Source organism: Prionailurus viverrinus, chromosome A1 (genome assembly GCF_022837055.1).
Source record: "Prionailurus viverrinus isolate Anna chromosome A1, UM_Priviv_1.0, whole genome shotgun sequence".
NCBI lineage: Eukaryota > Metazoa > Chordata > Mammalia > Carnivora > Felidae > Prionailurus > Prionailurus viverrinus.
In genome coordinates, this window is record NC_062561.1 from 177924672 (window position 1) to 177940438 (window position 15767).

The window sequence follows — 15767 nt, forward strand, 5'->3', positions numbered from 1 at the left end:
GTTGTTAACAAACGCCATGGCTGCAAACAACAGAAGTTGATTCTCTCACAGTTCGGGAGACCACAACACAAAACCGAGCGTTGGCAGGGCTGGGCTCCCTCCGGAGGCTTCGGGGAGAGTCCACCCCGTGCCTCTCTCCTACCTTCCCGAGCAGCCAGCAAGCCCTAGTGTTCGGTGGCCATATCACTCCAATGGCCATATCACTCGTGGCCATATCACTCCAATCTCTGCCTTCATCTTCGCGTGACCTCCTCTGGGCGTCTGTCTCCTGCTCTGTGTGCCTCTTATAAATACGACACTTGTCACTGGATTTAGGGCCCACCAGATAATCCGGGATGATCCCTTCTCAAGGTACTTACATTGGCAAAGGTGCTTTTTCCAAATAAGGTCGCATTCACAGGTTCTGAGGAATAGCAGCACACGGACAGTTCTTTTGGGAGCTACCATTCAATCCCTGCAATCCCCTTCCAATTTCCCCTGCAACCCACTGCAATCCCCTTCCAATTTCTCCAGAAGATAAAACTGGTCTTATGACTTCACCCACATGAGAGAGGTAGGCGAGAACATGTGCCCGGTACTTACACATTCATATCTCCATTCCTTGTTTTTTTAAATACTTTTATTTATTTTTGAGAGAGAGAGACCGAGCACGAGTGGGGGAGGGGCAGAGAGAGGGGGAGACCCAGGATCTCAAGCAGGCTCCAGGATCCGAGCTGTCAGCACAGAGCCCGACGCGGGGCTCGAACTCAGGAACCTCGAGATCATGAACCTGAGCCCAAGTCGGACGCTCAACCGACTGAGACACCCAGGCGCCCCTCATATCTCAGTTCTTTATCCAACATCTCACCAAGTGAAGTATTCTCACTTCTTACTCTTCTTTCCAGAGGGAAAAGTAGAGTTTCAGAGACGTTCAGCAACTTGCCCAAAGCCACACAGCTAGGAAGTAGCACAGGGGGGATTGGACCCCGTGTCTGTGTCATGCAAAGGGAGCCCTCCCAGGTCTCCCCCTGTCACCAGGGCTTGGAACAAACCCTCCCATGTCACATGGGGTGGGGTAAGGAGAATGCTTTATTGGAGAAAGGGGGCACGCACATGGGCCAAGGGTCAGCAAGAAGCAAGGAGACAGAGAGCCTCTAAGCCTTCCCAAAGCCCTTAGAGAGGAGTGCCAGGACCAGAGTACTGCGTGGTGCTGGGTTATACAGAGGCAGGAAAACAAACAAGCCAGATCTCTGCCCTCCCAGAACCTCCACTCAGTAGCAGGAGACCCAGTGTGTAACCTCGTGGCAGGTGGCATAATGAGGGGCAGAGAATGAGGCGGTGGGGGTGGGGGGGCGCCTAGAACGAGATGTGTCTGAGGACAGAGGCCACAGTGCTGGAGGAGAGCAGGCGGAGGAAGAGCCGTGGGTCGGTGTGCACTTTCTCTGTGGGGCATGGACAGCCGTTGCGGGGTTGAGAGCCCATCGTGGAGAGATGGCCTTGGCTTCTTAAAAGGTTCGCTGGGAGAGGGAATATCAGATATACGGAATATACAGAATAATCAGGCGGCACTCAGCATGCCACCATCATGACAGAAGACAGGACTGTTCCAGAAGGAACAGTTCCAACTTAAAAAAGACCAAAGGGGCACAACAACGGAATGTGATGGCGTACTCCCGACTTTTGTTTGGGGACAGTAAGGCAGAATGGGAATAAAGTCTATAGATTAGCTAATAGTACTGTTTTTAATCATCATGCTGTGGTTATGTAAGAGAGTGCCCTTTTATAGGAAATACCACTGGGATACTTAGGGTCAGGGGGCATCATGTCTGCAACTTACTCTCAAATGTTTTACAAAAAAATGTGTGTTAATGCAGGGAATCAAGCGAAGAATGTACAGAAAGTCTTTGTACTGCCCTTACAGTTTTTCTGTAAGTCCAGGATTTATGTCGGCCTATGCAGTTAAAAGAAGGGTAAGGCTGCGGTGTAGACAGCGGGCTGCAAGAAGGGCAGGTGGGAGCAGGGAGCGTGAGGACGGGCTGTCCGCGGAGCCAGATGGTGGCATGGACTTCGGTGGCTGCAGAGGAGGGGGCGGGGAGTAAGGAGATATTCTGAAAGCAGGGGCGTCAAGACCTGCTGATGCTTTGGACTCGGGCGCTGAGGGAGAGAACATCATTGAGATCTCCCTGCTGCATGGATGGGAAGGGCTGGGGGTGGGGTGCAGCTTCGGGGGAAGATCAAGAACCTGTGAGCCACAGTAGCAAGGGCACCGTAGCTTCAAATGCCATCTACAGAGCTGACGTCATGGAAATGGGGTTTAATGCTGCGGAAGTGAACGAGCAGGGAGTCAGTGTAGGGAGAGAGAAGAGGCGACGGGTGCCTCCCGTATTTAGAAGTTGCTTGGGAGAAGAGAGGAAGTTCAGTTTCATTTTAGCCAGAGGGGTGAGTGATTTACAATGACCTTTTATTGAGTGCTCCTGGTGTACCAGGCACCACACAAGGTATTTTAGACGCACGATCATTTCTTCTCATAATAGCCTTGTGAGATGAGCATCGTTTAAAGCACGACACCACGAGGGCTCGGGAGAGGTGAAGTGACTTGCCCAAGGTCACACAGCCAGGAAGTAGGACGACTGGCTTTTGAACCTGGTCCATCCTCCCCTCTAACCCCCGCCCCTGAGAAAATCTGCCAGGGAGTTCCTGTTTGCTGTCACATCTTGCCCCGCTCCCCCACAGACTGAGGTCTCCCCTCTTTGAAGGGAAGCCATGCAGCTGTTTTTTCCTGACAGCTGTGAGGCTGTCTCCAAGGGAGGAAGCATTTTGTTGCCTATCCAGCCCCTTCCAGGAAAGAGCCCCTGAATTGCAGGATTCCACCCACCCACCTCCTCTGACATGCAAAATTAGACCTGGCCGCTCCCAGAGAAAGCTCTTTGGCCCCCAGCATTCCTCCATTTCTCCTTCTCTGAAAACAGCTCCCAACAGGATGGGGTTCAGTATCTTCCGGCCCTGATCCACTCCCTGGAAGGGTGCCCACGCGCGCTTTCCATGCTCGTAGCTGCTGTTAACAGAAATCAATAGCAATCTCTGTGAGTCATCAAGAGCCTACTGGGTGCCAGGCTCTCTCCATACATCATGGCCAATTTCCCTGGTAAGACTGATATTTCCGTCCTTGTTTGTAAAATGAGGAGTCTGAGGCTCATTGGGGTGAAGGAACCTGCCCAAGGTGACACAGCTGGGGAGCAGCTAAGCCAGGATCTGGCCCGCCATGCATCCCAGCGCCGGGCACAGGGCTACCCAACCTGTGCTCGATAACAATGACTTTTTGAGTGGACTCCAGCCCACCCTTGGGGTCTGACCACAAAACTTCCTCCTGCTTCTGTGCTTCAGGGTCATGAACACAGGCCAAGCTGAAAGGCACAAAAGGTTTTGCTCCCCTGGCCCCAGACCCTGCTGCTAAGCTGTAGGTTTCCAACATCCGTCCCTCGTGCCCGCTCTCTCTGTTCCAGCCTCGCCCTCCCACAACTGGCCCAGCTCAAGCTGAGACAGGGCCCCAGAAACCCTCTATTCCCCATTCTACCTTAGGTCTACCTCTTCCTTCAGCAGCCCAGGGCCTGGAGAAAGGAAGAAGTAGGAGGTAGGGGCCAGTAGGGTGGGTGGGTGCGGCTGGGTGCGGCTGGGTGCAGCTTGGCCAGAAGAACAGAGAAAACTACTTCTCGGAGAGCTAGAAGGCTTGGCATTCTTACTGCTTTAGGCCCAGACACATTCCTCCTCACCCTGCGCAGCCTAGAAAAACAGGTCACTTGTGTTCAATTCAATAGCTAGGTACCCAGCGCCCACCGCTTAGTCCGGGCTGGCTAACAATGGGACAAACGACCCCTCATCTTGGTGGCTTAACACGATAAAGTGTGTTTGGAGTTTGTTTTGTGTTCTGTTCTGTCTTTCGGCACGTTGCCTGGGAAGTACTTTTAAAAACTCCAGCAAACAATTTAAAAGTAGGGGGGGGCAGGTGAATGAAAGAAGAGAAAAAAAATGTTGATGATTTTTGAGGCTGAATGATGGGTGGTGAAAGTGGGCTGTTGTACTATGCTCTCTACTTCTTTGGTATATTTGAAATACTTATGCATGTCTATTTCTCACTCATATAGAGTCTAATGTTCATGCTCGTGGCCCCTGGCTCTCCAGGGTGGCTTCACTGCCATGGTTGCTCCAGGACACAGGCTGTTCCATCTTGTGGCTCCTGTGCCATCTTGTGGTCTGAAGATCATTCTGGAGGCATCCCAAACAGCAGACTGGGAGAAGAAAAAAAAAATGGCATGGCTGCTACTTAGCACCTCGTCCTGAAGCGCTGTGCCTCCCTTCTGCTCTCATGGCATTGGCGGGAGCTGGTCACATGACCAGCAAGGGATGCTGGGAGATATAGTTCCAGGTACTTCCCAGCACCGCACCGCATATTGTAAGGGGTACTGGTTGGTCAGCTGATCATCTCAGCTACACCCACTGTGTGTTGGGTGTGGGCATGTCAATGGTGATGTCCAAGGAGGTGGCTGGTCTCCCTTGAGGAGATAAAAAAAGGGATCTGTAAGAGGTTTGTAAAGATGAACTTGTGAGTTTTGCTGCAAGGCTTCCCCAGCCAGTCCCATGATGTATCTATAAAATTATCTTGGTTCATGGAACGAGGGAAGGTGTTGGGAAAGACCGCACACAGTCACCAGAGCTCTGTGGGCATCTGTCCTTCAACACGCTGGTGCCCCCATCATGATATTCCCCTTCCATATCAAATGTGGCAAAGGAATCATTTTGCAAAATGTTACCATTGAGAGAGAATGGGAAAATCTACAAGGGATTTCTGAATTATTTCCTGCAATTGCACATGAATCTATTATTATTTCAATAAAAATATCAATAAAACGGGGCAGTGGCAAAGGAGAGACACTAGAGGACCCTAAGGCACTGGAAGATGGCCCAGGATGGACCCAGGGCCCCTATCTCCAGTCTCTGCCCCTCTCCCAGTCCCCCCAAGTGGTTGCTCCAAAGTCCCAATCTGCCTGGCTCCTCTGCTGTCCTGCTTAACTCTCTGAGGCCTGTAGGATTCATCCAGTCTCGATCACAATATATCAGGGTCCAACCCCTTCCCAAACCATTTCTCTGTCTTCATCCTCTTCTCTCCTCCCCTCCCCCCACACACACCTCAATCACTCTGAGCCCTTAGTTGTTTTCCAAACTCACTGTGCTCCCTTGGCTCTTATCCAATGCTATCCCTTTGAGCCCCACCTCACACATGATAAACTCATACACATTTTCCAAGACCTCTGCCCCTTTGTGTACATCCTAAACTCAGAATTCAATTGTGCACATTAGTTTGTGGGTCTTTCTCCCTCGCTGGACTGTAATCTCCTTGGATGCCAATACCATGGATAATTCACTTTGATGCCCCTAGTTCCCAGTATAAGGCCTGGCAAGGACTAGTTCTCCCTAAAGTGTTAATGGTTAGCTAAATGGAGAAACAAGGAATAAAAGAAGAGAAGGAGGAAGATAACACTATGACCTCTGCTTGTCCACTGAGATGGTTGTCAAGTTTAAAGTGTTTTTGAAATGGGCCTAGGGATCACTCTCATGCTGATGACTATTCTCCCTGACTCCCCCCCATCCCTCCACCTACCCCCTGCTTCATTTAGTCAACCCAACAGAACCTTCTAGGTCCTGGCCAGGCATCATACTATAGGGGAAGACAAGGATACTTGTAATTAGAGAGACATGGGTCAGAGTCTGGGTGTCAACTTCTAGCTATGTGTTCTTGGACAGATTAGCTCAATTCTCTGAGGCTTAGTTTCTTCTGTAAAATCACCTCTCCCCCCAGGGTTGATAGGATTACAAAAAGACTATGTAAGAATGCCTGGTGTAGCTCAATGAATGTTTGTTTCCATCCCCAAAAGCCCTCCCTCAGATGGAACCTTCTTTCCCTTTGGATTTTTTTTAAAGACTTGTATTTTTTTAGAGCAGTTTTAGGTTTACAATAAAATTGAGAGGGAAATACAGAGATTTCCCATAGATGCATAGCCTCCCCCGTTATTAACGTCACTCACCAGAATGACCTTTCTACCAGGAATGAGCCTACACTGGCACATCATTATCATCCTAAATCCATAGTTGACCTTAGTGGAATTGTACATCCTGTGGGCTTGAACAAATGTAACGTACCCATCATTATAATATTCTACAGAATATTTTCACTGCCCTTAAAATCCTCTGCCCTCTGCCTATTCACTTGTCCTCACCTGGGCCCACTCCTGTCAACCAGTGATCTTTTTACTGTCGCTGGTGTTCTGCCTTTTCCAGAATGCCATGTGGTTAGACTCTTACAGTCTGTAGACTTCTCAGACTGGTTTCGTTGACTTAGTAACACGTATTTAAGTTTCTTCTATGTCTTTTTGCAGTTTGATAACTCATTTCTTTTTAGTGCCGAATAATATTTCATTGTTGGGATGTACCACCATTCATTTATCCATTCACTTACTGATGAAGAACATTCTGAGTCCTTCTGGGTTTGGGCAATTATGAATAAGGCCACTATAAACATCCACGTTCAGATTTTTGGGCAGACATGCATTTTCCATTCTTTGGGTAAATTCCAAGGAGCTCAATTGGTGGATGGGATGGTAGGAGTAAGTGTAGTTTTGAAAGAAGCTGCGAGACTGTCTTTCAAAGTGGCTGTACCATTTTGCATTCCCACCAGCAATGACTGAGTTCCCCTTTGATGCTTTAGTGAACGAATGCTGAGCACCACATTGTTCACAGATGTTAGCCCATGTTCCTGGGGTAGATTGCTAAATCCTGGAAAGCAACCGAAGCACTCCATTCAGCAAAAAGCACACAGAGGGAGCTCCAGTGGGAGGTAGAGCTATTATTAGGATCATTTCCCCCTTTCCTGAGGAATGCCCCAAAGGTTCAGGGTAAAGAGACAACCAGCTACCACTTTGGAGCACCCCCTGTATGCTTTGCATTTTACATATTTTTTTCTTTTTTCTTTCTTTTTTTCTTTTTACCTAGGCTTCATACCCAGTCCAGGGCTTGAACTCACAACCCTGAGATCAAGACCTGAACTGAGATCAGGAGTCAGAGGCTTAACTGACTGAGCCACCCAGGCACCCCTATTTTACATATATTTTCTAATTTAATCCGAACTAGAACTTTTAAAAGGAAATGTCCTCATTATCGCTATTTTAATATTTTTTCATATTTCAAAAATTATTATTTATATAATAATAAAAATTATTTATGTTTTAAATAAATGAGATGTCTTATTCCATTTCTATTCCTAAACCCCCCCTCCCTTAAAGAAGCATTTGCAATAGTGTCTGGTGTATCTCTCCAGAGTTTATTTCTGTAAATACAAGAACATATTCTTAAATCTCCCTTTTCTTGTACAAAAAAACATGTATCTCATACCGTCCTACACTTTGTTCTTTTTACCCTACAATTTACCTTGAAGATTTTTCTATACGACACACAGAGAATTTCCTGACTTTGTTCTATTGGATGGGGGTATCATAATGTATCTATCCAGTCCCCTGTCAAGAGAATTTCAGGTCGTGGAAATCAAAGCCCAGAGTGGGAAGGTATTTCCCCAAGGTCACACAGCCAGGAAGTAAAAGCAAGGGTATGAGAAAAAAAGCAAGGGTTGTTCCCCAACCTAGAGAAGCTTCACTACATCTCCCTGGAAAACAGAAAGTAGAGAAGAGTTGTAAACTGTCTTGTAAACTGTTCCCATTTACTGAGCAATTCCCCTGGCTCAGGAAGCTGGCTCCAGGCACCCAGAAACATCTGAAGGAGGATTAAAAACCCTGGATCCCGGCATCACCTCAGTGGTCAGAAATGTTGGTCCTGGAGAGGCTGCCTGGGCCCCAGTTCTGGCCCTGCCATTGAGCAGGTATATGAGCTTGACCATAAGACTTAACTTCTCTGAGCCTCAGCTTCCCTATCTGTAAAACGGGGTTAATAGTCATATTAGTCAAGGTTCTCCAGAAGAACAGAACCAATAGGAGACATATATATATCAGAAAGAGAGAGAGAGAGATCTGTATATGCCAGAATCCATAAGGCAGGCCAACAAGAGGCTGGAAACTTGGGCAGGATTCCTACACTACAGTCAAGGCAAATTCCTACTTTTCTTTGAGAAATCTGTTTGTTTTTTAATGTTGATTTATTTTCGAGAGAGACAGAGACAGAATGCGAGTGGTTAGGGGCAGAGAGACAGGGAGACATGGAATCCGAAGCAGGCTCCAGGCTCTGAGCTGTCAGCACAGAGCCCGACGCAGGGCTCGAACTCACGAGCTGTGAGATCATGACCTGAGCCGAAGTCGGATGCTCAAGTGACTGAGCCACTTAGGCGCCCCGGGAAAGCTCAGTTTTTGCTCTTAAGGCCTTCAGTTGATTGGCTGGGGCCCACCCATTTAGGGAGGGTAATCTCTTTTCCTTAAAGGCAATTGGTTATAGGTGATAACCATCACAGCACTCTCTAGTTCATGCTTGCCTAACAACGGGGCACCCCAGTCTAGCCGAGTGGATCCATGAAAGTAATCACCCCAACATTAGATGAAAGCCCGCATGAGAGAAAACTGCGAGAAAACTTGATGCGTAAATGCCAAATAAGGGTTAGCTGTGGGTATTGTGAGCTGAGTGGCTGCAGGTGTTAGAAGATGCATCGGAACCCTTGGTGTGGGGCCACCTGGGCCGGGCCCTGGGGACATAAAGAGGATGAGGCACTCTTAAGGAGCTCGAAGACCAGGGCCTGTGGAGACAGAAATGCAGACAATGACAGGACTGCAAAAATGCCTCTGCCAGATGGAACACAGAAGGCTGTGGAAGCCCAGGGGCAAGGAAGGGAAGGCTTCCTGGAGAAGGTGACAAAAGTAATTCATCTTAAAGGTTAAAGCAAAATTAGCCAAGTGAGAAAAGAAGAGCAGGCAAAAGGGCAAAGGAACATCCCAGGCAAAGTATCAGTCAGTACAAAGGCACAGAGCGGGGAGCCTGGGTGGCTCAGTTGGTTAACTGACTTCAGCTCAGGTCATGATCTCTCCATTTGTGAGTTTGAGCCCCACGTCAGTCTCTGCACTGACATCTCAGAGCCTGGAGCTTCGGATTCAGTGTCTCTCTCTCTCTCTCTCTCTCTCTCTCTCTCTCTCTCTCCTTCCCCCACTTGTGCTCTATCAAAAGTAAATAAATAAGTATTAAAAACAACAACAACAACAAACAAAGGCACAGAGATGTGAGAGAGGCAGGAACCGGTACTGGGCAGGGGCCCCAGTGCTGGGTGGGAGAGGGAGCCGGACCCATCACAAGGGGCGTGGTGGGCCTTCCTCCCCTCAGGATGACTTGGGTGAGCACCCGCTATGTGCCAGGCACTGTGCATGAATTACTGATGTGCACCCTCCCAGCTTTCAGAGGAGGCAGGTGCTATTACCGGGTTAGGTAATTTTCAGTCACACAGCGGAAGTGGTTGGCTGAGCCGCGAGTCCAGACAGCTGGCTCCAGAGCCCACGAGGGGGTGACATAGCCACAGGGAGACCCGAAAGGGCTGCTGGGATGGCTAGGGGGAGGGGGCAGGTTGGGTTTGTTACATCTGAGGTGATGTGGAGAGTCAAGTGGAGATCAGGGGCACATAGCCACAGGGGGGCTGAAGACAGGACCTTGCACCCACCCTCAGCAGTGTTCATGGGGCACATGCCAGACTGTGTGTTCTGGAAGAGGCATCCCTTTAAATCCACGCAGGCATCATTCATTCATTCCGTCAGCCCCAGGATCTGCCTCTGGTTCCCGTGTGTGTCCCCCACTTCCTGCTGCAATGGCTCTAAAGCTCCCTTGGCCATGATCCCGGCACCCAAAACCCCGATTCCTGTTTTTATCTGCCATTCATTCTAGATTCTCTGCCCTCCAGCCCTTCCTCCCCGCCACCCGCTTTCCCTAGAGGCTTCCTAAGCCCCAAAGGCCACAGAGGATGAATGACATCATCTGTGTTCTGGACCTTGCTGGGCCCAATTATCAGGCTATAAGTGGAAACGCCCTACATTTTCCCACAGGAAAGGCCTCCCTCACTCCTGACCCTGCAATGCTTCTGGGGATCTTGGCAGAGTCCTCCTGCTCCTGCCTGCAGTAAACTGAGCCCCCTCCACATGGACGTGCCATTCAGGCATCTTTTTATCCACCATAGACCCTCTCAGCTTCTTCCAACGTGGGTACACAGTGGCTTTCCGCGGAAGGGAGGCAACACCATGAGATCATTAAAACCAGCAGTCTGGGAACCCGATCGACCTAAATTCATGTCTAACTCCTCCCCTTTCCACCTGTGTGGACTTGGACAAGGAGCTTCCCAGCTCTGGGATTCTATTGTCTCACTTTGAATTGGGAATCATACAAGACATCATCTCATTAAATCTCTTGAACAGTCCTCTGAGGCATAAGCAATGTCCCCACGTCACAGATGAGTAGCCAGGCCTAGGGAAAGTTAGACGTTTGCTCAAGGCCACTGGTTAGTAAACAGTGGAGCCAGGGCCTGGATTAGAACCCCTGTGGTCAGGGTTGCTCTGACCTGCCAAAGAGCAACCCAGAGAGGTGGGGAAGGCTTCCCACAACTAGACTTGCTGAACTTGGGGCTTGGGTGAAGTGAGGCAAGGTGTCAGGGACGCCAAGCTTCCAGAACTGGCTTGGCCCTCCTTGGCTGTGGGGCGGGCACAAGTTAATTTCTCAGGACTCAGCTTTCCCAGCTGTAAATGGGGCTGGCAGGCCGCACCGCCCAGAGCTATCATAAGGATCACAGAGTGAAAGAGTTCACACCTCCACCATTCCTGCGTCGCAGAGCTGGTTTTTAACACGCTCACATCCCCCTGCCCTATTCACGAATAGGTTTTTTTTTTCCTTTAAATGGATTGCAATATATTATCCAAATGTATTTTTTGGAAATTTATTGAAACCAACTTCATATCACACCTGAAAAAGAAGACGGGGCACATCTGCCATAAATAGGAGGTATTTAGACGGTGAAGCCAAGGCAAGGCTTTGCACCTGCACGCGGTGTCAGCGTGTTAGACGCACCTCCACCAGTCTGCCTGCCTCCCGTGCATTTCCTGCTCCTTCCTGACGCAGGGCCGGGTCCTGTGAGGCCAGGTCGGGGACCTCAGGGCATCTTGTCACCTTCTTTCAAGCCCACAAGGGATGTCCTGGTTGGCGCACAGTAGGTGCTCAGAAACCTGAGCTCCTCTCTCTGGCCTCACTCTCCCAGGAACAGACATCTCACGGGAAGAAACTGGCCTTCTCCCTTCAAAACACAAAGGGGCCACAGCAGCAGCCTCCAGCCAAACTCCTACTCCCTCACCACCACCACTTACTGCCTCGAAAGAGCACTGAGGTTTGCTGCTGACCATGACTAAACACGGCATGTAGGGTGGCAGGCCACGGCACATTGCCCCCGGCAATTGTTTTGAGCCTGCTGTGCACCTGCTGAGCACCTGCTGTGCTCTAAGACCTCTATGGCTCCTTATTGCCCAAAAGAATATGTCTTCGTCAGCCTTCCAACGGCATTCTCCTCATTCTCAGGTACATTCTCTGCCACTTTCCCTGGAATCTGAAATCCTCTTTTGGCTGTACTCTAGGATGAATACCCTTGGGCAAGGCATTCAAAGTCCCTGAGACCCAGAGCCCCAGAAAAGCAAGAATCTCCATTTCATTGGCTTGTCATTGGGCCCCTGACCACAGAATGTCCTCAGGCAGCACTGTTCCTGCCTCCCAATGGGTTCCTAAGGACAGCTGCGCTCCTTCAGCAATCTTACATGCGTGTTTTCAGTCTGTATTAGTCTCCCCTCCCTGTGGTCAGCTGTCAATTCAGGGTCACCTCCTCCAGGAAGCCTTCCCTGACTTCACACCAGCTCAGGCCCCTGTTACTGCCCTGGCAGAAACAAGTGCCTCCTCAGAGCACCTCTCTGATTATTCGAGCTCTAGTCCCACGCCTAGGCCACACATGGCCAGGAGCTATGTCCCTCTGTTGTCCCCGTGGCCCCAGCACTTCACACCGAGCCTGGCACCAGGCAGGAGCTCAGGAAACGATGCTGCTATTAGAATATTAGCACCCACCAACCTGGGGGGGGGGGAGGAGCTGGTGCATTCTCCCCTCCATTCCTTGCTCCTGCTGATGCCCCTACAGGGCATGTCCTTCTGTTTCCTCTCCCCTAAGATACCCACCCCCATCCGGCACCATTTACAAGTCCGTTTTTCTCTTCGGATCCTCACAGCCACCTTGTGAGGCAGGCAGCACAGATGATCACATTTTAGCTACAGAAACTAGGAGGCCCAAGGAGGGAATATGACTTGTCTGAGCTCCCACAGCAGAGAAATGGCTAGACCTTGAGGCAACTGTGGTCTTCAGGCTTCTAGTTTGAAACTCAGCCTGGGTTTAGGGGATCCTCTGTCTGTCAGTCTTCTTCCATCCCCGCTCTAGGGTTCTAGTTCGTCTTGGGCTCAACTCATTGCACCGACTGCTTAACTGTACTTTACCTCATTGCAACCCCCGGTGCCATCATTCCCATTTTAAGAGATAAGAGAAGGACCCACAGGACAGAGCAGGCTGCCCAGACCACACAGCTACTGAGGCACAGAGCCTGGATTCAGATCCATGTGGAGGGAGCTGTGGTACGACCTTCCTGCCCTTACTTCGCTCCTCCTGGAACCAGCAGCCTGGTTTCTGCGGGGGCATCACCCCCATGCATACAGTCCCGTGGGGCTATCGATCACATGCCTCACCCTCCCCTGACCCAGCCAAGCCACTCACACCCGAATCTCTAGCAAGCAGAGGGACACTACACGTGACCGCTGTGGCTGACTCGTTCCTGGAAGAGTGCCCATTTAGTCCCGCCGCCTGGATCCCCAGAGCCCCTGCCCTTTCTGAAGCCTCTGGCTCCTGGATGAGGTCTGGGAGCCAGACAGTATTCTTCCAGTGTAGTTCTTTGTGCCGAAGTTGGACAGTCTGTTTCTGTTGCTTTCAACCAGATGGACAGACTGCTGCTCCCAAGCTGATGATAAGATCCTGGAAGCCAGAACTTTGTCTCACACTCCTTTCATCGTCTCCTTGTGCCAGGCGCGGAGCAGGGCTCCACGTACACGTTTGAGAAATTGAGCAACACTGGAGCCCCCGGAGGGCACGACCCTCAGCCATTCTTAGTGTCGTCTTTACGGGATCTTGTCAATTTCCACGTTTTCTACATTAAACCTACCTTGCTTGGTTTTTTCCTAAATAAGTGAGCTAAAGAGCCCTCAAAAAAAAAAAAATATGAAGTGACTGCTGATTCCCAAATCCTCTGTTCCCCTGGAATGTGCAGAATGTGTGGGGTTCCATAGGCAAGTCTCCCACTTTGGGTCCCTCAACGGCCCACTCTCCGGAGCCCCCAAAACAGATGGAGGTCCCTGTTTAGAAACCTGAGACTGGCTTAAGCCAAGGAGAATCTCCCTTAATCTCTTTCCCAAAATTACAGTATATCCACTGGAAAATGAAAAGGTAATGTTCCTGGGTTTTAAAAAGATATTTGTCCTAAGCACAGAAGTAATTTGTTTTCTTGTCTATATTTTACTTTAACTTCTTTTTAATTGTATGATTTTAATTGTACCTATGTATTACCTGCATGGTTAAAAAAAAAGGTTAGTTTTTAATGCAAACTGAAAAAAAATCATTTTTAGTCATAATAGAAATCTTGAGTGATAAAGAAGAAAATTAAAATCACCTGTTTTCCCACCATTCAGAGATAATATTAGAGTTAAAATAGAGTTCTTTCCAGTCTTTTTTCTATGCCGAATGATGTTGCTTTTAGGCTATCTTGTTTGTTTTTTCCTCCTTCGTGGTTTCTCTTTTGTTCTTTTTTTTAAAGTTTATTTATTTATTTAGAGAGTAAGAGAGAGAGAGAGAGCAGGAAACAGGCAGAGAGAGAGGGAGATAAAGAGAGAGAATCCCAAGCAGGTTCATCACCGTCAGCACAGAGCCAGATGCAGGGCTCGATCTCACAAACCGTGAGATCATAACCTGAGCCCAAATCAAGAGACTTACACTCAACGAACTGAGCCAACCCTTCATTCTTAAGGTCACCATTTTAAATCATTTTAAAAGTATGTATTAGCTACACATTTATGATTATTAAATGTCACAATACTGTGCAAGTATTATTTATCAGTATACATATGCACATATTTACATATATACCCACTTATGTGTATATAGTTATATATGTTCGTATATCTAGATATTTGCTAGATACTTGCAAACACATATAAACACTCATATATTTATTTGGTTTGTTCTCACAATCAAGAGATATTTTTACATGGATATGAAAAGAATATTATGAGTAGTACAAATCTGAAACCTTAAATAGAAATGTCAGGAACTTACAGGCCCCTGGTAATGTATGAATCATAGGGAGGTGGATGAATGTTTTTAGGCCAAGAAGTTGATCAAAGGAGTTGACCATGTCTTTAACTTCATTTTCTTAATTCCATTACATAAATGATTGAAGGCTACATTTTTCAATCTTCTTTGTAAAAGGAAGTAATATGTTAATCTCTTTCTGGCTGTCCTATGGTATTGAAATATACATCCTCCTAACTTGTTCTATTTGCTGACTCTGCCCTATGATTGACCATTTTCTTGTGTATTTGTAGTTTTTTTGTTTTGGGGGGTTTTTCTTGTTGTTGTTTTTTATGGTAACCTACCTCATCTTTCCCAAGGGCTGTGATTTCTATGGGGATCCCATGTGCCCTGACTTGGAGAAATGTCTCCAAAAACCAGCTTTACATTTGGTCTTTCTGATGCACCTGAGTTTTTGCCAAGCATGACCGGTTTTCACAATGTTTTCTTGGTCTGGGTCTCCTGTATCAGTTGGACAGTGTAAATTCATCTCCACTCACTCATATGGTACAGGCTTGAGATTCAAATTTTCAAGAAGGTACTTTTTCATTTCCACCCAGAATCTGAATCTGAGACCGTGTTTTGGGTGAAGATTTCCCTCCCCCCACCTTTCATGGAGGGCTATGGCAGTCGGGATAGGCAAAGTTATGTCATGGTAATAAGCCCCAATTTTCAGCAGCTTAACACAGCAAAGGTTTATTTCTTATACTCTACGTCCAGCAGGGATCGGTTGAGAATTCTGTTCCGTGCATCGTCACTCAGGGACCCAGGCTGATGGAGCAGCCATTCTCTTGAACATTCCCTGTCTGGACAATGAGCACACACATTTAAATATTCTGGAAATATTTGGCCAACAACAGGAGCAGCTATTCCACAGGAAATGCCTTGCTGAGGTCCCTGCTCCATTTAAGTATCCCAGTTCTTCCTGTCTACCACATGCATGCCAAGGCCATGTCTCCTGTCCCAATGGGGATTTCTCTTTACTTATTTGAAGTTCAGCTAAGTGTTTCCAATACTTTTGTTTTATTTTACCCAGAACTTCTAGACGTCTCTTTGGTTGCGGTGAGGAAGGAGAAGTGTCAGCTCCGTTTGCCATGTTGCCAAAGTCAGAAAAATGTATATTGTGTCTTTTACACTGGGAACACGGTTTTGTAACCCTTTTTCTTTTAACTATGGGTTATAATTATTTTCCTGTACCTTGTATATTCTTCCCAAGCATAACTTAATTGCTACACAGTAGTGTGTGAATGAATGTACCACTCATTTAATCAATCCCCTCTTGTTGGGACACCTAGATTGTTTCCAGTTTCTCCCTATTGACATTAGGGATGCAACATCCTTATATTCAGGA